The sequence below is a fragment of the Loxodonta africana genome, chromosome 8, assembly GCF_030014295.1.
Source record: "Loxodonta africana isolate mLoxAfr1 chromosome 8, mLoxAfr1.hap2, whole genome shotgun sequence".
NCBI lineage: Eukaryota > Metazoa > Chordata > Mammalia > Proboscidea > Elephantidae > Loxodonta > Loxodonta africana.
This window is the reverse complement of record NC_087349.1, coordinates 84,696,288-84,721,472: the sequence shown is the minus strand read 5'-3', so window position 1 is coordinate 84,721,472 and position 25,185 is coordinate 84,696,288.

The window sequence follows — 25,185 nt, the reverse complement described above, 5'->3', positions numbered from 1 at the left end:
GAATCAACTTTATGGCAATGGGTTTTGGGGTTTGATACCATTATTTTAATGATATTATTCATTCAATATTTACTGATCGCTGACATCAAAAATTTTTGAGAACCTACAGTGAGGTCTAATGAATGCGTCCCAGACTCTATTGAGGTTAAGATTAGCTTTGAAAATGTTACTCCTTAACAAGAAGTGCATTCATTTAGAATAAAAGTAGATTTTGTATTCTCAGTCTGTCACATGAGAACAACATATTCCCCTTCAGTTAAGCCTACCTTATAGTGAATCCTTTTCCTGTTTCAATGGATACTAGTAAGGCACTTGTCTTGCAATTTCCAAGTGAAAATTAGTATTTGTGTGCCAGTGAAATCCTTTCCCTGGTGATAGTTTGCAATGTGTGATTAACTGGCAAACATATTTTAAGCCTTTCCAGGGCAGACGTTTTATATTCTGTAAAGTACTAAGCGAGTCAGTTCAAAGGATTTTCAAAGCTGAGAAAAACTGTAGAATCATGACCCCTCATTCTACAGATGGATAATGGAGAAGTTCAGTGACTTTTCCAAGGTCACTCAGCTGGTTAGTGGTCAAATCAGGGCTCTGTCATCTTTATGCCCAGTTCTCTGGCCACAACATCCAATTGCCTTTAAATTTGATGCAAAACAAATACTTTTCAAAGTTTGGATGGCATTAAATATACTACCTTATATTATATTTTTAACATAACATCGAACATACTTCCTTAAACTTTTAGGGGGAAAATCCAGAGCTTAATGCATTTGAATTTTATTTAGAAGGAAGTTTTCTTCAAAGCCACCTTAAAAAAAAAAAAAAAACCCAAACTCATTGCCATCAAGTCAATTCCAACTCATATCTATCTGTCCATGGATATTCTATGTTTCTCATTCTTCCTTACAGCAGCTGGTGGGCTTGAACCTCTGACTTCTCTTTCTGTAAGCAGCCAAGTATTTAACTACTATGCCACCAGGGTTACAGTTCCTGAAAACACACTCCCACGTGTGTGGCCCTGCAGTGAATGATGTGTGATAAATTTGGGGCTCAGTTCATCTTAACACGTTGATGAAATAAATGTATTTCATCAACAACCAAAAATTAGTCACCAGAGATTCATTCTTTCAGAAGGCCAATTCTGACAATTTATCTACTTATTAAAGTTAAAGATGTCAAGAACTTCCTTGAGATCAGGAACCAAACAAGGATGCCCTTTATCACCACTCTAATTCAACACTGTGCTGGAGGTCCCAGCCAGAGCAATTAGGCTAGATAAAGAAATAAAGGTCATCCAGATTGGTAAGAAATAAGTAAAAGTATCTCTATTTGCAGATGACATGATCTTATACACAGAAAACCCTAAAGAATCCTCAAGAAAACTACTGAAGCTAATAGAAGAGTTCAGAAGAATATCAGGATAGAAAATAAATATATAAAAATCAGTTGGATTCCTCTACACCAACGAAAAGAACATTGAAGAGGAAATCAACAAACCAATACCATTTACAGTAGCCCCCAAGAAGATAAAATACTTAGGAATAAATCTTATCAGAGATGTAAAAGACCTATACAAAGAAAACTACAAGACACTACTGCAAAAAGCCAAAAGAGGCCTACATAAGTGGAAAAACATACCTTGCTCATGGATAGGAAGACTTAACATTGTAAAAATGTCTATTCTACCAAAAGCGATCTATAGATACAATGCAATTCCGATCCAAATCCCAATGACATTTTTTAATGAGATGGAGAAACAAATCAACAACTTCATATGAACGGGAAAGAAGCCCCAGATGAGTAAAGCATTACTGAAAAAGCAGAACAAAGTGGGAGACCTCACTCTACCTGATTTTAGAACCTATTATACCGTCACAGTAGTCAAAAGAGCCTGGTACTGGTACAACAACAGATACATAGACCAATGGAACAGAAATGAGAATCTAGACATAAATCCATCCATATATGAGTAGCTGATATTTGACAAAGGCCCAAAGTCAGTTAAATGGGGAAAAGACAATCTTTTTAACAAATGGTGCTGGCATAACTGGGTATCCAACTGCAAAAAAATGAAACAAGACCCATATGTCACACCACGCACAAAAACAAACTCAAAATGATCAGAGAACTAAATATAAAATCTAAAATGACAAAAATCATGAGAGAAAAAACAGGGAAAATGCCAGGAGCCCTAATACATGGCATAAAGAGTATACAAAACTTTACTAACAATGCAGAAGAGAAGCTAGATAACTGGGAGCTCCTAAAAATCAAACACCTATGCTCATTCAAAGACTTCACCAAAAGAGCAGAAAGATTACCTACAGACTAGGGAAAAGTTTTTAGCTATGACATTTCCAACCAGCGCCTGATCTCTAAAATCTACATGATACTGCAAAAACTCAACTACAAAAAGACAAATAACCCAGTTAAAAAATGGGCAAAGGGTATAAACAGACACTTCACCAAAGAAGACATTCAGGTAGCTAACAGATACATGAGGAAATGCTCACGATCATTAGCCATTAGAGAAATGCAAATCAAAACTACAATGAGATTCCATCTCACTCCAATAAGGCTGGCATTAACCCAAAAAACACAAAATAATAAATGTTGGAGAGGTTGTGGAGAGACTGGAACACTTATACACTGCTGGTGGGAATGTAAAATGGTAGAACCACTTTGGAAATCGATCAGGCACTTCCTTAAAAAGCTAGAAAGAGACCTACCATACGATCTAGCAATCCCACTCTTTGGAATATATCCTAGAGAAATAAGAGCGTTTACGTGAATAGATATATGCACACCCATGTTCATTGCAGCACTGTTTACAATAACAAAAAGATGGAAGCAACCAAGATGCCCATCAAAGATGAATGGAAAAATAAATTATGGTATATTCGCACAACAGAATGCTACACATTGATAAAGAACAATGATGAATCCATGAAACGTTTCATAACATAGAGGAATCTGGAAGGCATTATGCTGAGTGAAATCAGTCAGTTGCAAAAGGACAAATATCGTATAGACCACTATTATAAGAACTCGAAAAATAGTTTAAACAGGGAAGAAAATATTCTTTGATGGTTATGAGAGTGAGGAGGGAGGGAGGGAGAGGGGTTTTCACTAATTAGACTGTAGATAAGAACTATTTTATATGAAGGAAAAGACAACACACAGTACACGAGAGGTCAGCATAACTGGACTAAACCAAAAGCAAGGAAGTTTCCTGAATAAACTGAATGCTTTGAAGGCCAGCATAGCAGGGGCAGGGGTTTGGGGACCATGGTTTCAGGGGACATCTAAGTCAATTGGCATAATAAAATCTATTAAAAAAAATTCTGCATCCCACTTTGGAGAGTGGCATCTGGGGTCTTAAACGCTAGCAAGCGGCCATCTAAGATGCATCAATTGATCTCAACCCACCTGGAGCAAAGGAGAATGAAGAACACCAAGGTCACACGATAACTAAGAGCCCAAGAGATAGAAAGGGCCACATAAACCAGAGACTACATCATCCTGAGACCAGAAGAGCTAGATGGTGCCTGGCTACAACCGATGGCTTCCCTGACAGGGAACACAACAGAGAACCCCTGAGGGAGCAGGAGAGCAGTGGGATGCAGACCCCAAGTTCTTATAAAAAGACCAGACTTAATGGTCTGACTGAGACTAGAGGGACCCCGGAGGTCATGGTCCCCAGGCCTTCTGTTAGCCCAAGACTCGAACCGTTCTCCATGCCAACTCTTCAGACAGGAATTGGACTGGGCTACGGGATAGAAAATGATACTGGTGAAGAGTGAGCTTCTTGGATCAAGTAGAACATGAGACTATGTGGGAAGCTCCTGTCTGGAGAAGAGATGAGAGGGCAGAGGGTATCAGAAGTTGGTTGAATGGACACAAAAATGGACAGTGGAGGGAAGGAGTGTGCTTTCTCATTAGAGGGAGACCAAATAGGAGTATATAGCAAGGTGTATATAAGTTTTTGTATTCAAGGTTGACTTGGTTTGTAACCTTTCACTTAAAGTGCAATAAATTTTTTTTTAAAAGATATCAAGAACTTAAGTTTCAAAAATGTAAATTAGAGAGACAAAGTTCTTTTTATGTGGCTTGTTTTTTATAAATATATACCAGATATGTCCATATCTATAAATAATCTACTAAACCAAAAAAATAAAATAAAAAACACAGTGGCCGTTGAGTCAGTTTCAACTCATGGAGACCCCACATGTGCAGAGTAGAACTGCTGCATGGGGTTTTCAAGGCTGTGCCTGTCAGACCTTACTTCCAAGGGTGGCTCAACTGCCAACCTTTTGGTTAGTAGTTGAACACTTAACCTCCAGATACCTACAAATACTGCAGTTGAGAAGGAAGAAAATAATACATTTTAGTAACAGATCATGAATGTAGCCCTCAAATCCATGGATATGCAGATAAGTCCAAGAAAAAGAGGAGAAACAGATGATCAAATTTGAGGTTTTAGAAAATTTCCACTGTTTTTAACTTGAATATAAATGGATATTATGATGCTAGAGCTTTTGAAAGAAGAAGAGGTAATAGAAAATACTCTTCAAATTGTACATCATACTGGTGAAGGGAAATTTCCCAGAATATACAGTGTTCACAAAGAGCCTGTCATGAGTCCATAGACACCTAGGTTGAGTCCCGAAACCTGAGACATTCAAAACCCAGGGCTTCTATTTCTGGACAAATGAGAAGAACCAGCTACAATGGTTAATTCTAGCCATGCATAGAGAAAGACAAGCACTTTGAGTATACCTTTCATCAAACTCAGACAGGTCGTCTTCTCTCTTTGATAATTTGGCAGACAAACAAGTTCATCTGTATAGATGCAGGAAATTTTAATAACTCTGAAATAAATCGGCTTCATTTTGTTAGTCCCTGAAGTGTTTTATAAAAAGTGCTCGTTCCCCACACACCTTCTCCCACACAAACCACTCTCCATGACAAGCTACCTTCCTTTAGACACAACTTGAGGCACAGGCAAACTTCTTTATAACTTTTGCTCAGAGCCAGAACTTGTAGGCGCTTGTTTCTTGTGCTCTGCCTTGTAATCCTTCGCTCATTTTACACAATTGTCAGAAACGACAGAGGCCAATGTGCAGGGAGGCAGCCCTGGTAGGTGTCTTAATAAAAGATGTCAACGTCCTAGTTCCAACCGTGACACTCCTTTTCAATACATAAACTTCTCATCACACTGAAACATTCATTATGCTGTTCAGAAGCAGAGGTCTAGTGTGACAATTTGCTGTAAAGCGCCTCTGTGATTATAAAGAGAAAATCAGTCACTTATTCTGCGGGGATTGTTCATAAGACTGACAGACATGCTCAGTATGGAGCCGAGAGCTTGCACCTGGTCAGGAAACTGCAAGATGGGACAACAGTGCCTCTGTTGCTAATAATTACGCCTGGGGTTTAATCACCAACTTCATGCCTGACAAAATGGAAGACTGGGGAAATGATGAAGCAATAGGTATTTAAATCACGGAACATTTTTCGTTCAATTAGTATGGTGATGAGGCGCCCATTTGTTAAGGATTCTAGCTGATGCCGACAGTATTTTAAATTAAGGTTAGTTGAAATGACGGCAGCAGAGTTTGAGTAGAGACACACTACAATGAATATGTCAGTTTTCTGGGGCTGGAGATAGACTGTTGATGGCTTGAATCATAGCTCAGAAAGCTGAGATTGAAAAAGAGAAAGCAATTTACTGCCTAACTCGTGTTCATAATAGTTTCTCTTCCTTTTGGCTAAAACAGATAGTGGGGCTGGAAAAAGACAGACTAAAAGAAGGAACTGGGTGACTCTACACTGTAAATTCATTTGCATATTATTAATCAACATAGGCAGCTGGATGGTCTGGGTCTATTACTTAGAATATCGTGTTAACCCACCCCAGTTTGTACACCAGTTGTGCAGAAAATGCACCTGGAAGCAATAATATCGCTGCTCTGACTTTGAAGCTGGTAACTCTTGACAATTTTTTTTTTTTTTCCAACAAATTTCATGATGACAGAGAATCCCTGAGGGAGCAGGAGAGTAGTGGGATGCAGACCCCAAATTCTTATAAAAAGACCAGACTTAATGGTCTGACTGAGACTAGAGGGACCCCGGAGGTCATGGTCCCCAGGCCTTCTGTTAACCCAAGACTGGAACCATTCCCAAAGCCAGCTCTTCAGACAGGGATCGGACTGGACAGAAAATGATACTGGTGAGGAGTGAGCTTCTTGGATCAAGTAGACACATGAGACTATGTGGGCAGCTCCTGTCCTGGAGGGGAGATGGGAGGGCAGAAGGGGTCAAAAGCTGGCTGAATGGACACAAAAATGGAGAGTGGAGAGGAGTCTGCTTTCTCATTGGGGGAGAGCAACTAGGAGTATATAGCAATGCGTATATAAGTTTTTGTATTCGAGACTGACTTGATTCATAAACTTTCACTTAAAGCACAATAAAAAAAAAAAATTCACTATGACACTCAAATGCCTGTCTCCCTGGGAGGCTGATTCCTGAGGGCATACTTTTAAGTTACAATTGCTCCTGAAATGCCCTTCCACTTCTCCCCCTCTCTCCTTTCCCACCATTTGCAAAACTCTACCCATGCCAAGAATCACTAATCTCCATTAATTGTATAAATGTCATGTGGAATTTCCACAAGGAGGTCTCGTGTTTTGATTCCTACCCTCTCACAAGTAATAACTCAGAAAAACACTTGAGAGGCAGGTTCTATTGCAACGCCCATGTTTATTGCCACAAAAACAGAAGAGAAGTTTAATTAATTGAACAACTGGGAACTCAGCTATTCAGTTTATCATCTGAAGGCAAAAGGCAAATAAAAAGAAGACAAGAATAACTCTTGCTGGATATACGTAAAAAGGGCCAAGGGCCAAAGCTTGATTTCAAACTGCATTCGCCTTGTAATTAGCCACACATGTGACACACTCTGTGGCATTTTCTGAGGTAAAAAAAAAAAAAAAAATTATTAATTTTATTGTGCTTTAGGTGAAAGTTTACAGCACAGATTAGTTTCCATTCAAAAATTTGTACATAAATTGTTTTGTGACGTTGGTTGCAATTCGCACAACGTGTCCCTTTACACCCCAGGTTCCCCGTGTCCATTCATCCAGTTCTCCTGTCCCTTACTGCCTCCTCATCTTTGCTTTCGGGCAAGTGTTGCCCACTTGGTCTTGTATATTTGATTGAACTAAGAAGCACATTCCTCACGTGTGTTTTTGTTTTATAGGCCTCTTTAATCTTTGGTTAAAAGGTGGACTTCAGGAGTGGCTTCAGTTCTGAGTTAGCAGGGTGCTGGGGGCCGTAGTCTCAGGGGTTCCTCCAGTCTCTGTCAGACCAGTAAGTCTGGTCCTTTTTTGCAAATTTGAATTTCGTTCTGCATTTTTCTCCTGCTCTGTCCAGGACCCTCTATTGTGATCCCTGTCAGGCAATCTATGGTGGTATTTGGGCACCATCTAGCTCTTCTGGGTTCAGGGTGGTAGAGGCTATGGTTCATATGCCATTAGTCCTTTGGACTAATATTTTCCGTGCATCTTTGGTTTTCTTCATTTTCCTTTGCTCCAGATGGGACCAACAGATGTATCTTAGATGGCTAGTCGCAAGCTTTTAAGATCCCAGACGCTACTCACCAAAGTAGGATGTAGAACATTTTCTTTATGAACTATGTTATGCCAATTGACCTAGATATCCCCCAAGACTATGATCCCCAGCCCTCAGTCTGGGGCAAAATTTTAACTGCAGGCTGTGTTTTTCCTAGTGTAGCACGCACATAGGCGCCCCCTCCTATTATGTATCCATCTGAGAATACTTAAGAATAATTTTAATGTTAGCCCAAGTACTCACTCAGTTGTTGTGTACTATATGTACCTCTGTTCTCACTCCCATGGACAGACATGTACAAAGAGCCAGCTTTCAGAAGACCAACTTGTGCCGTAACTAGCTGTGTGATCTTGGGCATACATCTCTAGGCTTCAGTTTTTTGTTTATTGTACTTTAGATGAAAGTTTACAGAACTAGCTTCTCATTAAACAGTTAGTACACATATTGTTTTATGACACTGATTAACAACCCCATGACACATGTCAACACTCTCCATTCTCGATCTTGGGTTCCCTATTACCAGCTTTCTTGTCTCCTCCTGCCTTCTAGTCCTTGCCCCTCTGCTGTTGTGCCCCTTTAGTCTCATTTGTTTGATGGGCCTGTCTAATATTTGGCTGAAGAGTGAACTTCAAGAGTGATGACCATACTCTTGGGGTTTCTCCAGTCCCTCTCAGGCCCGTAAGTCTGGTCTTTTTATGTGTGTGTGAGTTAGAATTTTGTTCTACATTTTTCTCCAGCTCTGTGGGGGACCCTCTGTTGTGATCCCTGTCAGAGCAGTCAGTGGTGGTAGCCAGATACCATCTAGCTGTACTGGACTCCATCTGGTGGAGGCTGTGATAGATGTAGTCCATTAGTCCTTTGGACTAATCTTCCCCTTGTATGTTTAGTTTTCTTTATTCTTCATTGCTCCCGAAGGGGCTAGAGCAGTGAAGTGTTTCAGATGGCCACTCACAGGCTTTTAAGACCCCAGACACTACTCACCAAAGTAGAATGTAGAATATTTTCTTTATCAACTATGTTATGCCAATCCAGCATGTTCTCCGAGACCATGGTCTCCACAGCACCCAGCCCAGCAATTTAGTCCCTCAGGGAGTTTGGATACTTTATGGAGCTTCAATGACCTTGCCTTGTACAAGTTGGGCTTCAGTTTTTTCATGAGTAAAGTGAGTCAGTAAAATTCCTTCCCATTCTAGCATGGCATGGTTTTATCCTTTTTTTTTAAGTTAACATCAGTTGAGCTTATGATGGGCCAGACATTGTGCTATGTGCCTCGCAGGCATTCTCTTATTTACTCCTCAAAATGGCCCTCAGAAGCAAGTACTGTTATTTACCTCATTTACAGACAAAACACTGAGAGCTAGAGGACTGAGTTAACATCCAAACAGGAAGGACCGAACGTCATACTCTACCACCATGCCTGCCATGTATATCATAGTAACTGGTCAATAGGAGGTGTTTTATTCTTCTTTCTCTTCCCTTTTTTCTTTAGCTACAATATTGTTATTACCTTATGAAAATATTATTTTGCTAATTATTTACAAAATCAATCAATGCAGAAAAAAACAAAGAATAAAGCAAAAATAACCCACATTTTCATCCTCCCAAAAATTATATTCATAATATTACATGAACATTAGTCTAGACACCTCAGTATACACATATACACCTAGCTGTAGCTGGATAGACACACAGACTGAAAATAGAAAAAAAAGGAATTATTTATGAATATAAGTATATTAATTAAATTTTTTAAAAATAAAACTGTCATCCCAATTAATTGGCCTAATAACATCTTTAGTGCCTCTGTTCTACCTCCTGGTTTGATGCGTAATGCCTGGGGTCTTAAAAGCTTGTAAGCAGCCATCCAAGACACAACAATTGGTCTCTATTTGCCTGGAGCAACAGGGAAAGAAGGTGCATCAGGAATAGGAGGATGATGTGGGACGTGGGGCTAACTGCCTCCATGAACAACTGCCGCCTTTGTCATGAGACCAGAAGAACTGGATGGTGCCTGACTACCATTACTGAACATTTTAATCAAGGATTCTGTAGAGGAAGTCTGATCAAAAGGGGTACAATGCAGAACAGAATTTCAAATTCTCATGGAATCCAGACTTTCTGGAGCCATAGAGACTGGATGAACTCCTAGAACTATGGCCCTGAGATAATCTTTAATCCTTAAATGAAAAATTTCTCCTGAAGTGTTAAAATCAGACAATAGCTTAGCCTAACCAGTAAAAAATGTCTGCCTTGAGCATTATGCTCTTTTAAGAGCTATCTATATGGGACCAAACCGACAACAGTAACTCAAAAGATTAGATAGAAAACTTAGGGGACAGTGAGTTTATGTTAATGGAGGAAGAACAACTCAAAAGAGAAAAGTGAGAATGGTTGCACAACTCAAAGAATGTAATCAATGTCACTGAATTGTACATGTAGAAATTGTTGAATTGGTGTATGTTTTGCTGTGCATCTTCTCAACAATAACAACAAAATAAATAATATTTTAAAAAATAAAACTGAAGGAACTATTGGTCTTCAGGTAAATCTTCTGCAGGAGATATTATTTCCTAAAGAAGTTCTCTACACACAAAAAAAAAACCTGTTGCCATTGAGTTGATTCTGACTCATAGCGACCCTATAAAAAAAAATAGGGCTAAGAAAATAAGATTATAAGAAAAATTTAGAAAGCAAAGTCTTGCCTATATTACTTAGTGGTGTATTTCAACTTTAGACAGTATTGACTAGCTCTTTGTTATGAAAAGTACAGAAATTAGCACTTATTCCCACTTTCTGATTTTCATTATATTACTTTTTTTTTACTCCATCAAAACGTTTAACATTTATGTTATTTCCAGATTTATAGTTTTAGCTCTAAGTTTAAATGGATTTATTGCTCACCTGTCTTTTTACCACCCATTTTTTCCAACCCTGAGTACAAAAAAAAAAAAAAAAACACCCAGTGCTGTTGAGTCAATTCTGACTCTGAGTACTTTTGTTTATTTATTTATTTATTTATTTTGGTTGGCTGGTGTTTGCCAACAAGTAGTTTTATCAAGAAGGACTTCATAAATGTTGAATTTTCTAGATTCTTGTGCACTTAAGAATATCAGCTTGATGCCTTTATACATGTACAAACACTTCTGGCAGGATTTAATATTCTAGTGTCAGTTTTTTCCTTCAGAATTTTGTAGATATTGCTACATTGTTTCCTGGTATTGTGACGTTGGGGAAGCCTCAGGCCAGTACTATTTTTTCCCCCTTGTGGGTTATTTGTTTTTTTTCAGGCTTAATACTTACAAAATTCTTCTTTTATCCTTTAGCCATAATAATGTAACACAATATGCCTCTATGTTGAATATTTTCCATCAATTTGTCCTGGGGAGAAAAACAAATCATTTATTCTGCAGATTCAATTCCTTGTCTCTTTTTTTTTTTCAGAAGTGTTTTTTTTTTTTTTGTATTAGGTAAATTCAATATTGTTTCTTTTTCATTTGCTGGATTTTCTCCTTATTATCCTTATATGGAATATTTTTTACAGTCTTTCCTGTAGTAGTCTTTTTCTTCTGCATTCTTTGTGGTTATTTCAAGTCTTCCCTCTATGTTTGATATTTTATTTACATTCATGATTAATCAACTCCTCTATGATCCTAAATTAGTATTAGTTTTTGGAAAGAAAGGATAAACAGAAGGCCTGTAGTCCATTCCCTTTCTCTCCTGGGGATTCCCAGGAAAAAGGAATAACTTCAGTCAAATCCTCTGTATGGAAATAACCAGATCTCCTGATGAACACACTAATGATAATTTACTCACAGAAAGATAACAGAAACTCCTTATATAAAAAATGCTTTTAGTATGATATTCGTCATCTGTCTAGATTGCTTATTTTAAATAATCCTGAGATGTATGGATTTATGGGTGTTATGACAGGCTGGAGAATGTCATATAAACTGTCTTACTGATGAGTATAAAATGAAGATATTCCATAACTGTATTGGGTAATCAGTGTTACAACAACACATGCATTGTTTAAACCTCTCAGGTTAAATTCCAACCAGAAAGCATCCTAAAGCAAGACAGGAAGGACCTTTTAAGAGCTACATTTAACAGGATAGTCTCTAGGGACAATTCTGGCTCCAAAATTTAATCACATAATCTAGCAATGCACAGGAAAGTCAACATAAGCAATTTCTCATACCACACTGACGTGGAAGGATGAAAGACAGCAGACTATAATGGAAGAGTTGAGGAGTCCAGAGATTACATCCCTCACCTGAAGTCGCTTTTTGAATCAAAACAAATGAATTAGCAACCATGCGTGGAGCTCTGCACACATGGGGTCTCCGTGAGTCAACTTGACAGCAACTGACAGCAGCAGCAGCAGCATTGAGCAGTCTGTGAAAATGTATATGACATAGTTGCTCCTTCAAGGACTCACAAGCTTAGCCAATATTAATCCTTTCCCAGCTCACACAACTTGAGGTGGGCATGAGGACAAGCGGACCTACACGACTAAGCAGCCAACATTTCCTGATGGCACTTCAGTAGGCACCATTACTTCATTTTGTAGATGAGGCAAGTTCAGCCAGAGAGGCCAATTATCCCAAGTCACACAGCTGAAGCAAGGAGGAGGCAAGACTCAAATGCAGGCCTGTCTGACACTCTACCAGAGCACTATTTTACCTGACTGGGGCAAGAACACAAAAGGTGAGAGGAGACCAGAACCCACCTTTAGTAGCACCCTCCAGGCAGGTGATGACGAAGACCATGTCTTTTGGCAAACTGCATCATCAAGTAACAGTAAAGACCTAAACACTACCAAGCCATGGTTCAGCACACACTATCTTCCACCCACAGCACTGTAGTGCCTTCTTAATGTCCTCATACTTCTCCTCTCACTTGATTTCAATTCATCTTCCACACTGTCTACAGTTACCTTCCTAAACACCAATGTCATCTGGTTATTTCCCTACTTTGAACCCACAGAATATTGTCCAATTTCCTTTGCCCAGCATACAATGTCCTTCCCAATCCCATCCCAAAATTTGTTTCTTGTTTTTTGTCCAACCATTCTTTAGCATATGGGGCCAGATTACTCACTCTCTCCTGCAGAGGGGTTGGCTTGTGCAGGCCTCCATGCTTCTGTATGTGCTGCTACCTTGTCCCAGATTACTTTCTCTCCCCAGAGGATGTCTAAACATCCTTCAAGGTCAGTTACAACCTAATCTCCTCCGTGAAACCTCTCCCTCTCACTCTCCCAAGAAGTATTACATACTCTTCTGCACCCGTAACACGTTGCACATTACTCAACTATACTACATAAATTTTATATATCTCTCCATATCTCGATGCATCTTTGTATTTCCTTCAGTCTTACCCTCACTCCTACCACCATGCACAACTCCTGATACACACTACCAGTTGCCATCAAGTCGATCCGGACTCAACGGTGACCCCACGTGTGTCAGAGTAGAACCGTGCTTCATAGGGTTTTCGATGGCTGAGTTTTCAGGAGAAGATCACACCAGGACTTTCTTCCAAGAAGCCGCTGGGTGGACTTAAAACTCCAACCTTTCAGTTAGCAGCCGAGCGCTTATCCTTTTGTAACACCCAGGGGCCTCTGGCACACACTAGGCACTCCATAAATGTGTACTGAGCACAGAAGTACTTTTCCCCCCTTATTTCCCTGAATTGTAGGAATACAGTGTCTACAAATCCTAATGTTTATCTTCTGCTTATAGTAGAAAGCATGGTGTGTTCAAGTTTTTAATTATAATCTGTCTCAAAAAAACTCCCATTTCGTCAGATGTTCCATGTCCCAAGGCCATTTCCCACAGCAAATGTCTAACATGCCATTTGTAAAGCTGGACTAAATGGACTCTAACCCTTTGATGTTCTGGCATAAGTTCTACCATGTGGTACAGACTTCCTGCTTCTCCTCATTTGTTGTCCTGACAGCTGCAGCAGGAAGCAGCCTCATGCCTGTGGGCTTGCTGTAAGCTTTGCTCCTTGTCTTGAAGGCTGTTCCTGCCTGATAAAGTGCACAGCAGTGACTGAGGGACTTGAGGGTTTTCAGCACCTTCCACCTCTCCCTTGCTCTGAAAGGTACATTCAGTTAATTACATCGTATAATCCAAAGATCTGAACACACTCAGGATTCAATAATGAAGTGCATCACACACCATGCTATTGAACTGCCTGTTTCAAAAAGGATCCCACTGTCTTTACGCTGCATGAATTACAGTTTTGTCACATTACCAGCCTCAGGTATCTTTAAGGATGACCAGATAAATGTTTAATGACATGAACTCAGAAATGCCTGCTACAACATTGTACAACTCCTCTGGCAGGTGCAGCAAGGCCAACAGAGGACACCCCCTAAAAGGCTAAATTACCCTGCAATTATGACAATTACAAAGAGCAGGGCAAGGAGTGGCCAAGACAAATTCCTAGAGTGTAGGCTCCACTTCTCTTCACGCTGTGGGGGAGGTCAAGCATGGTGTGCAGTCTGTAAATGCTTAAGGAGCCCTAGTGGTGCACTGGTTAAGCCCTTGGCTGCTAAGTGAAAAGCTGATGGTTCAAACCCACCCAGTGGCTCCACGGGAGAAAAACCTGGCACTCTATCTGCTCTCATAAATATTGCAGCCTAGATATGTATGCTGAATAGGTGTGGGAGGGTGTATGGGAGAAAACCCACGTGCATATATAGGTATGGCTGTGGATATTTCTACTTACATATTTGTATGTGCTGCATGTATATTCATATATATAATAGAACACACAGGAAGCACAGACATGGAAATGGCCTAGACATATCAAACACCTCGTGAGACTGAGTTATTGGGCTTGAAGGCTAAGGTCAACAGTTGGAATCCACCCGTCATTCCTTGGAAGCCCTATAGGGCAGTTCTACTCTGTCCTATAACATTGCTATGAGTCAGAATTGATGGCAACGGGTTTGGTTTCAGTTTTTTTCCAGCCAAGATGGAATAACAGGGACCAGATTCATCCTCCTACTTGAAACAATGAAAAAACTAGACAAAATATAAGAAACAATTGTTTTTAAGACAGCAGACACCTGATAATGAAAGACAGAGTTCCCTGACAGATGGAAAACAAATGCGGTGAGCCCCATGATTGTCCCAGCTTACTGCCTCAGAGAGTTTCCAGGCAGCAGCATAGGGAGAAGAATGCAGGAAAACCCAACAGACTCTCTGAATTGAGGAGATAGAGTTGGGAGTCGGGAAATAAAGGCAACTAGGGTGGGCAGAACAGAGTACTGGAGAGGAGAGAACTGCACAAAATGAGAATTTCATGGATCTACAGAGGGTCCTCCTTAAATATTGAGCAGAGCACTGATCAGTGCATGCATATGAGAAAACCACCCGTTATGGATTGAATTATGTGTCCCCCAAAAATGTGTGTCAACTTGGCTAGGACATGATTCCCAGTATTGCATGATTTTTCATCTGATGTGATTTTTTCTGTCTTGTAAATCCTACCCATATGATGTTAATGAGGCAGAACTGAGGCAGTTACATTAATGAGTCACGATGCAATCTACAAGATTAGATTGTGTTCTAGGTCAATCTCTTCTGAGATATGAAAAAGACAGATTCAAGCAGAAAGACATGTGGACCTCCTACCACCAAGAAAGCAGCACCAGGAGCAGAGCGAGTCCTTTGGACCCAGGGTCCCTGAGCCTGAGAAGCTCCTAGACCAGGGGAAGATTGATGACAAGGACCTTCCTCCAGAGCACACACAGAGAGAATGCCATCCCCTGATGCTGGCACCCTGAATTCAGATTTCTAGCCTACTAGACTGTAAGAGAATAAACTTCTGTTTGTTGAAGTCATCCACTTGTGATATTTCTGTTATAGGAGGACTAGAAAACTAAGACACCACCCAGAGTTGGGGAGGGGGAAACACCCAAAAGGATTAAAAAGAATAATATCCAGGACTCATACTACACCAGGAGTATTATTTTCTGTTTCTACCTGCCACCTGGAAAACCTCAAAATTCACAGGGCACTGGGTAGAGTACTCAGATGGGTCATGCCTCATTAAACCCACTGCTGTCGAGTCGATTCCAACTCATAGCAACCGTATAAGACAGAGCAGAACTGCCCCACAGGGTTTCCAAAGAGTGGCTGGTGGATTCAAACTGCTGACCTTTTGGTTAGCAGCCAAGCTCTTAACCACTGCACCACTAGGGCCCTACCCACGCCTCATTATTGGGACAAAATTAGTCCTAGACTAAATGCTGTCTGATCCTGCCTAAATATCTTTAAAGCACATCTCAAAATGATAAAACTGTTTCCAAATAACTGCCTCCCAAAACAAAGATGCAGAATATTTGTGTTGTTATTGTTAGTATCCTTTGAATTGATTCTGACTCATGGTGACCCCATGTGTACAGAGTAGAAGAGCTCCATAGGGTTTTTAAGGCTGTGAAGCAGATGGCCAGGCCTGTCTTCTGAGGTGCCTCTAGATGGGTCTGAACTCCCAACCTTTCAGCTAGTAGTTGAGCACCTAACCATTTGTGTCACCCAGGGACTCCCAAGAATATTTATATCATTGCTGTTGTGTGCTCTGGAGTTAATCCCAACTCACAGCGGCCCTATACACATCACTCAACAAGGTAAAATTCACAATATCTGGCAATCAATAAAAAATTACGAGACATGCACATAAGCAGGAAAATATGATCTATAATGAGAAGAAAAATCAATCGATTAAAATAGATCCGGAACTGACACAAATGTTAGAATTAGAAGACAAGGAGAGCAAAAAATATTATTATTACTCCATTAAATATGTTCAAATATTAAGTAGAGACATGGAAAATATAAGGAAGACTAAATACAACTTCTACAGATGAAAACGTCCATGGAAGTGCAGTCAAGAAATCAAACAACTCATTGCATTGGCCAAAAGACCTCTTTAAAGTGTTAAAAAGCAAAGATGTCACTTTAAGAACTAAGGTGCACCTTACCCAAGCCATGGTATTTTCAATCACCTCACATCCATGTGAAAGCTGGGCAATGAATAAGAAAGACTGAAGAAGAATTGATGCATTTTGAATTATGGTGTTGGCGAGGAATATTGAATATATCATGAACTGCCAAAGAATGAACAAATCTGTCTTGGAAGAAATACAGCCAGAATGCTCCTTAAAAGCAAGGACGGTGAGACTCTGTCTCACGTAATTTGGACATGCTATCAGGAGGGACCAGTCCCTGGAGAAGGACATCATGGTTGGTAAAGCAGAGGGTCAGCAAAAGAGAGGAAGGCCCTCAACAAGATGGATTCATGTGGTAGCTTCAACAATGGGCTCAAGCATAATGACTGTGAGGATGGCACAGGACCAGGTGGTGTTTTGTTCTGTTGTACATAGGGTCATTATGAGTCAGAACCGACTCGATGGCACCTAACAACAACAGAAGAAAACTACAATATATGAGATAAAGAATATACTGACAAACAACTAAGAATGCACAGCCCACCTGCTCAGACATAACCAAATAAAACAAAAAAGCAAGACAAAGCAAACAAATCTACAATCGAGAAATGAAGAAAATAACTACTGAATGTCCTGAAGGCAGCAGACAATATCAAAACATATAAAAAAAACAGGAAAGGATGGGTCCAGTAGGTGTCCAAAATAAAACACCAGGTGACTTTCCAGTAGAAGAAAATGCACCAGAACTACCTGACACAGAATTCAAATCTCTAATATTCACAGCAATCCAAGAGTTGAAGCAAAAAGCAGACAAAAATGAGGAAAAAATAGACAAATTTTTGGAAAAGGCAGACAAATTCATGGAACATACAGACAAAAAAATGGAACAATTCAGGAAAGTAATACAGGAACAAAATGCCAAAATAAATTGACAACTAGAAATAATACAAAAACAACAATTAGAAATCCAAAAGGTAAACAACAAGATTTCAGAAATGGACAGTGTCATAGAATTGCTGAGGAGCAAGTTTGAAACGAAGGAAGACAGAATCAGTGAAATTGAAGACGAACACTTGGATACAACTCTGTTTGAGGAAAAATCAGAAAAAAGAATGAAGAAAAATGAAGAAGCAGTAAGAATTATGTGGTATACAATCAAAAAGCAAAAATTTGTGAGTTATCGGAGTTCCAGAACAGGGAGAGAAAATGGAAAACACAGAAAGGATCATTGAAGAATTACTAACAGTAAACTTCCTTAATATCATAAATGATGAAAAGCCGACAATCCAAGAGGCTCAACGAATCCCATATAGGATAGACCCCAAAAGAAAAACACCAAGGCGTATCGTAATCATACTCGCTAAATCCAGAGACAAAGAAAAAATCCTTGGAGCAGCCTGAGAAAAACAAAAAGTCACATACAGAGGAGAAACAATAAGACTAAGCTCTGATTATTCGGCAGAAACCATGCAGGCAAGAAGGCAATGGGAGGACATATATAAAAGCCTTGAAAGAAAAAAATTATCAGCCAAGAATAATATATCCTGCAAAACATTCCTTCAAATATGATGGTGAAATTAGGGCATTTCCAGATAAACAGAAATTAAGGGAATATGTAAAAACCAAACCAAATTTACAAGAATTATTAAAGGGAGTCCTTCAGTCTGAGAACAAACAACATACATCAGACCACAGCCTGAATCTAGGATGCAATATTGTACCAGCTAGATACCAACCTAGGAAATGAACCCTCAAGGACTATCCAAAACCAAAACAATTGCAACAGGGAACCAGAGAGGTTAATCTGTAAATGACAACATCAGAACAATAAAAGAGGGAATAAATGATATAGGTATAGAATTCTCTAATGGAGAGGGAGGCAAGACGATATCAAGTAATAATAGACTGGTTCAAACCTAGGAAGATAACGGTAAATTTCAAGGTAACCACAAAGAAAGTTAACAAACGTACTTACCAAAATAAAGAAGAAAAACATAAAGTCTCAATAAAAACAAAATCTACAAAAACAAAAGAAATGAAAAAGAAATCCACAAACAAAAGGAACTCAGCACAGGACATTATGCTGAGTGAAATAAGTCAATCACAAAAGGACAAATATTGTATGAGACTACTACTGTAAAAATTCATGAAAAGGTTTACATACAACAAGAAACAATACTTGATGGTTACGAGGGAGGGGAGGGGTAGGGATGGAAAAACACTTAATAGACAATAGATAAGTGGTAACTGTGGTGACGGGTAAGACAGTACAAAATACTGGAGAAGCCAGCGCAACCTGTACAAGACAAGGCCATGGTAGCTCCACAGACACATCCAAACTCCCTGAGGGACGGAACTGCTGGACTGAGGGCTGTGGGGACCAATGTCTCAGGGAACCTCTAGCTCAATGGGCATAACAGAGTTTATAAAGAATATGCTCTATATTCTACTTTGGTGAGATGGACTGTGAGCGGCCATCTAGGATACTCCACTGGTCTCACCCCTTCTGGAGGAAGGGGAATGAAGAAAACTAAAGACACAAGGGAAAGATTAGTCCAAAGGACTAATGGACCACATCTACCGCGGCCTTCATCAGACTGTGTCCAGTACAAAATGGTGCCTGTCTACCACCACTGCCTGCTCTGACAGGGATCACAATAGAGGGTCCTGGAAAGAGCTGGAGAAAAATGTAGAACAAAATTCTGACTGAAGAAGAATGACCAGACTTGCTAGCCTCACAGAGACTGGAGAAACCCTGAGAGTATACCCTTTCCGGTCAGTAATGAGACCACTCCTGAAGTTCACCCTTCAGCCAAAGATTGAACAGGTCCACGGAAGAAAACAAGACTAAAGGGGCGCACCAGCCCTGGGCAGGGAATGGAAAGCAGGAGGGAACAGGAAAGCTGGTAATAGGGAACCCGGGATTGAGAAGGGAGAGTGTTGACGTGTCGTGGGGTTGTTAACCATATCATACAACAACGTGTGTACTAACAGTTTGATGAGAAACTAGTTTGTTCTGAAAACCTTCATCTAAAGTTCAATAAAAAAAAAGAAAAAAAAATTTTTTAAATATACCGAATAAGATTAATAGCAGGTTAAACATTGCAGAAGAAAATATAGTGAACTTAAAGATATCACAATAGAAACTATCCCAATGAAACAAACTAAAAAAAAAAAATTTTTTTAAGAAATTAAAATAGCACTAGTGATCTGAGTTGAGGGACAATTTCAAGAGGCCTGATGTGAGTGTCCCACTCATGGAATTGACTCCATGGCAACGGGGGTGGGTTTTTTTGTTTTTTTGTTTTTGATGTGTGATTGGAGTCCTCAAAGGTTGGAAATTAGACAAATTTCAAATATTCCTTCTCTTGAATTGATAAAATTATCTCTATTCCCTTTTGTTCTCCTCTAATGGTCTGGAACCTATAGATTGCATTTCTATTATTTTTGGTGGTTACTTTTAACACAGAGAGTAAACTATGTATTTTCCAACAAAGCGCGGTGAGATTGAATTGCTTTTGTGTGAGACCTTTCTATTTATGGTCTTGTAACTCCCACCCAGGTGACTGGGGAGGCCTGTGCGATAAGGTAATTGTGGCCCACCAAGGGGATTAGTCAGTTTTGCCTTAAAAGAGAGCCAATGCCAGAGCAAAGAGGGGGAGCCCACCACCTCCAAGGAAGAGGACACAGGCAGGAGAGACCCAGCAGCAGAGACCTGGCAGCATGTGGTGAGCTCCCCGGCCCATGGAGAGAGAAAGCTGAGTGCCTCTGGGGGAAGGCCTAGGGAGAGGTGTGCCTGTGAAAATGATTGTGAAGAGGCTGTCCTTACGAAAGAACTGTATCCTCAGCATTCCTGAGCTTGAATTGTTAACGGTAACTTCCCTTATAATAAACCCCATAATAGTGAGTATGGTCTTTGAGTTCTCTGTGGCCACTGCAATGAATTTATTGAACCAGCAGAGAAGTAGACAGGGCTGTGCGAGGGACAGCTGGTATCAGAATTAGTAAAGATGGCAGAGAGAGGAGGCTTGTCTGGCCTTCGCCTCATGGGAGCCAGCCTTGCACTGTTGATCTTGGTTCTCCTTCCTCCTTGTGGGTTGGAGGCTGTCAGACACTGCCCCCCAAGTCATTTTTACACAGAATCTCAAGTAATTCAGTATCCCCATCCTTCTAAACAAGGCAATGATCATAATATGCATTAATCCATTGAATTCTACTCTTTCATCCTCCTCGTATTTACTGTCTAATTTTTATTTCCAACTCTATTTTAAACAAAAATGTTATTCTTAAACTGTCAGTAGTTAATTTGATTTCCAGTGTATCTTTATCTAGGACTTTGTTCATCGTTTCTTGCATCCCATTTATTTATTCTGGATTTTCTTTTTTTTTTTTTCTTGATGAAGTACAACCTCTCAACAGGAGTTTGTGGGTGGGTTATGTTTTTAGAAAAACAAAACAATGGGAGGCCTCTCAGTCTATGTCCTATTTCACTTAATGTCTCTTTAATATTTTTCTCTTTTTTTTCTCTGTGCTGCTTTCTAGGTGAATTCCTCAGAACTATTTTCAAATTAAGTACTTATCTTTGAGTGTTTGTAGTCTCGGGTTTATCTCATTTACTGAGTTTTAATCTCAATTATTATATTTTTAATTCTAGGTTTCTTAATTCCTTTTTTTATACCAATTTGTCCTTAATTTATTACTGCCGGTTTTTATTTTGCAAAAACTTTTTATGGTTATTATCTCTTTATCTCTGAATGTCTTAAAGATACATTTTTTTTAATTAACTTTTATTGAGCTTCAAGTGAACGTTTACAAATCAAGTCAGACTGTCACATATAAGTTTATATACACCTCACTCCGTACTCCCACTTGCTCTCCCCCTAATGAGTCGGCCCTTCCAGTCTCTCCTTTCGTGACAATTTTGCCAGCTTCCAACTCTCTCTATCCTCCCATCCCCCCTCCAGACAAGAGATGCCAACACAATCTCAAGTGTCCACCTGATATAATTAGCTCACTCTTCATCAGCATCTCTCTCCTACCCACTGTCCAGTCCCTTTCATGTCTGATGAGTTGTCTTCGGGAATGGTTCCCGTCCTGGGCCAACAGAAGGTCTGGGGACCATGACCGCCGGGATTCCTCTAGTCTCAGTCAGGCCATTAAGTATGGTCTTTTTGTGAGAATTTGGGGTCTGCATCCCACTGATCTCCTGCTCCCTCAGGGGTTCTCTATTGTGCTCCCTGTCAGGGCAGTCATCGATTGTGGCCAGGCACCATCTAGTTCTTCTGGTCTCAGGATGATGTAGGTCTCTAGTTCATGCGGCTCTTTCTATCTCTTGGGCTCTTAGTTATCGTGTGACCTTGGTGTTCTTCATTCTCCCCTGATCCAGGTGGGCTGAGACCAATTGCTGCATCTTAGATGGCCGCTTGTTAGCATTTAAGACCCCAGACGCCACATTTCAAAGTGGGATGCAGAATGTTTTCATAATAGAATTATTTTGCCAATTGACTTAGAAGTCCCCGTAAACCATGGTCCCCAAACCCCCGCCCTTGCTCCGCTGACCTTTGAAGCATTCGGTTTATCCCGGAAACTTCTTTGCTTTTGGTCCAGTCCAGTTGAGCTGACCTTCCATGTATTGAGTACTGTCCTTCCCTTCACCTAAAGCAGTTCTTATCTACTAATTAATCAGTAAAAAACCCTCTCCCACCCTCCCTCCCTCTCCCCCTCATAACCACAAAAGTATGTGTTCTTCTCAGTTTATACTATTTCTCAAGATCTTATAATAGTGGTTTTATACAATATTTGTCCTTTTGCCTCTGACTAATTTCGCTCAGCATAATGCCTTCCAGGTTAAAGATACACATTTTAAAGTCATTTTGAGATTGTTTTCATTTTTTCAAAAATTAATTCTTCTCTCAGTTCTTTATTTATCAACTAGCTTTATTAGAGTTGATTTTCTTTCTGGGCTTTGTTATTTTCATTAAGAGGGTGGCATGTTATCCCTCTCACTATTAACTCCCTCTTTGTAGTGGTTTTGCAATGCCTACCCAGCACCTGGGGTCCCCCACTCTAGAACAGGTCTTGCATCAGCAGCTGAAGGCTTCCATCGTGCGATGATATTACAGACTTAGCCCTTGAGTCAGTAGATGTCCTGGCATAGATCTGTCTCCACTGTCTCCTCTGCTTCCTCTGGCCACCACAGGTATACAGCTTTACTTTTTCACTCTTTTGAAGAAACAAGACAAAAAAAAACCCTGCTTTTTAAAAACATTTCAGTATTAGATATATCAATGGTCATAGTTTTTTTTCAGCCTCCTTTCATGGGTATGAAACCCCACCCCGCCTCTGGTGTCACACTGTCAGACTGACTTCCATCCCTTTGCACATGGGTGCTCTTGGCTACCTATCCCACAGGAACCCTGGTTCTGGCCATTTCTTTATTCAGAATCCATCAGGCTTGTAGCTTCAGTCCCCAGTTACGGCTGGATGCTTCCAATTTATTTTTTGTCTGTGTAGATGTTTAGCTTGTTTTTGAGCATGGGATGTCTTTTGATTGTGTGTGTGTTTAAATTAATCATTGTTATAGAGCAATTTGGAAACCATGGTGGCATAGCGGTTAAGAGCTACGTCTGCTAGCCAAAAAGTCAGCAGTTCAAATACACCAGCTGCTCCTTGGAAACTATGGGGCAGTTCTATTCTGTCTATAGGGTCGCTATGAGTCAGCAGCAACGGGTTTTTGCTTTGTCTTGTTTTAATGGAGTGATTTAAAGCATGAACTTAACCACCATCTGGACAAGAGCATATAGCAGTTTCTCCACGTTTTTTAGGCTCTGTTCTGTTTTGATTTTTATAAAAATCTTATGTATACTGCATTTGTACGTAAATCCTTTTACACTACTGAAATTTCAAAATACTGTAAATAAAACTTGATGAATGCCTTAATAGGAAGGTTGAAGTCTTCCCATAGTTTCTTTTTTTTTTTTTAAATAAATGCCACCACTACCACCTCTTTCCCACTTCCTAGATCTGCCACTCTCCTGGGTTAAAAATCACTGTCCTAGAGGGAAACGCAGCTCTAGTAAGATTAATTTCAGAAAACTTGTTGGTAGGTGCTGCCAAGTCGGTTCCAACTCACAGGGACCCTGTGTACAACACAACAAAACACTGCCCAGTCCTGTGCCATCCTCACAATCGTTGTTATGCTTGAGCCCACTGTTGCAGCCACTGTGTCAGTTCACCTCATTTATGGTCTTTCTCTTTCTCCCTGACCCTGGGAAAATCAACCTGACTTGCCTGCACAGGGTGTGTACTCTAATTCCAGAAACCAGGCGAGCCTGCTGGGAATCTCCACAGTCTATAACCAGGTTCCCCCCTACTCTGGTCAGTTTGCTTATGGTGAAAAGATTTATTTCACTTCACAAACAATTTCCTGACAACATCCACAGAAATCAAAATAAAAGAACACCCAATCCCAGTAGTTAAACATGTAAAGAATAAGAACAGACAGCTCTCCTAGAAAGGAAATACAATTTGGTCAAACATACTTACATGTTCTACCCTTTATGTTAATCAGAGAAATACCAATGAATATACTTTTTTTACTTGTAGGAACTTAAAAAAAAAAATAACAATTATAAGGGCGTTATTAAACTAGTATGTTCCTACTTGCTACTACATTAAAAATTGGTAAAATTCTTTTGAAAAGTAATATAGCAATATGTATTGGGAGCTATAGAAAATGGTTATTTTCTTTTAGCCAATGATCCAATTGCTAGGAATATATTTTTAGGGATCATCAAAAGAACAAAACAAAACTATGTGCATGAAAATGTTAATGCAGCATTATTTATAATACTATAACTAACCAATTGTTGGAAAGGACTAATGGGCATTAAATACCCCCAACACTTTTACCAGATTTATGGTGGAACAGTTGATAATTGACATACAATAAACTACACATAGTTAAAGTGTACAGTTTGATCAGTTTTGGTATGTATAAACCATGACGCCATCACCACAATCAAGATAATGAGCAAAACCACCCCCAACATTTTTAAAAGCACAGAAACAATTAGAGCCAATTACTCACTAAACGATGCTACCCAAGTCATCACCCCATCCACTCCCAGTCATCAGACTAGACAAGGAAACGAATTTGAAGGAGTCCTGGGGAGTACATGTTCATGGTGAAGAGGTTGTCTTTGCCTCGGTCCCCCATGACGCTTCCTTCACTTGTCAATAAGTTGGGCCTCCGAAGAATAACTCCTAGAGATTGAAGGTGCCTGCAGGCAAGAGGAGACTGGTGCCAACCTCCTGAGTGGGCAGTTATCAAGTTACAATGTCTGCAGAACCACTTTGGGCATCTTGGCTGGAGATTTCTGCAGGTGGGAACTTGCTGGAGCAGCTGGTATTAGCAGTAAGAAACGATCATTGTGTAACGTGATTGGTTAAAGAGAAACCTTCACCTCACAGTCCCTTGTGACCCTTGGAGGGTGTGGAAGTGAAACTAGGTGGCTCTCCTGGCCCCACATGAGGGAGCTAAGGATAGAAAGGGGCAGAAGCTATAAGACTGCCCAGCTGCTGACCAGCAAAGT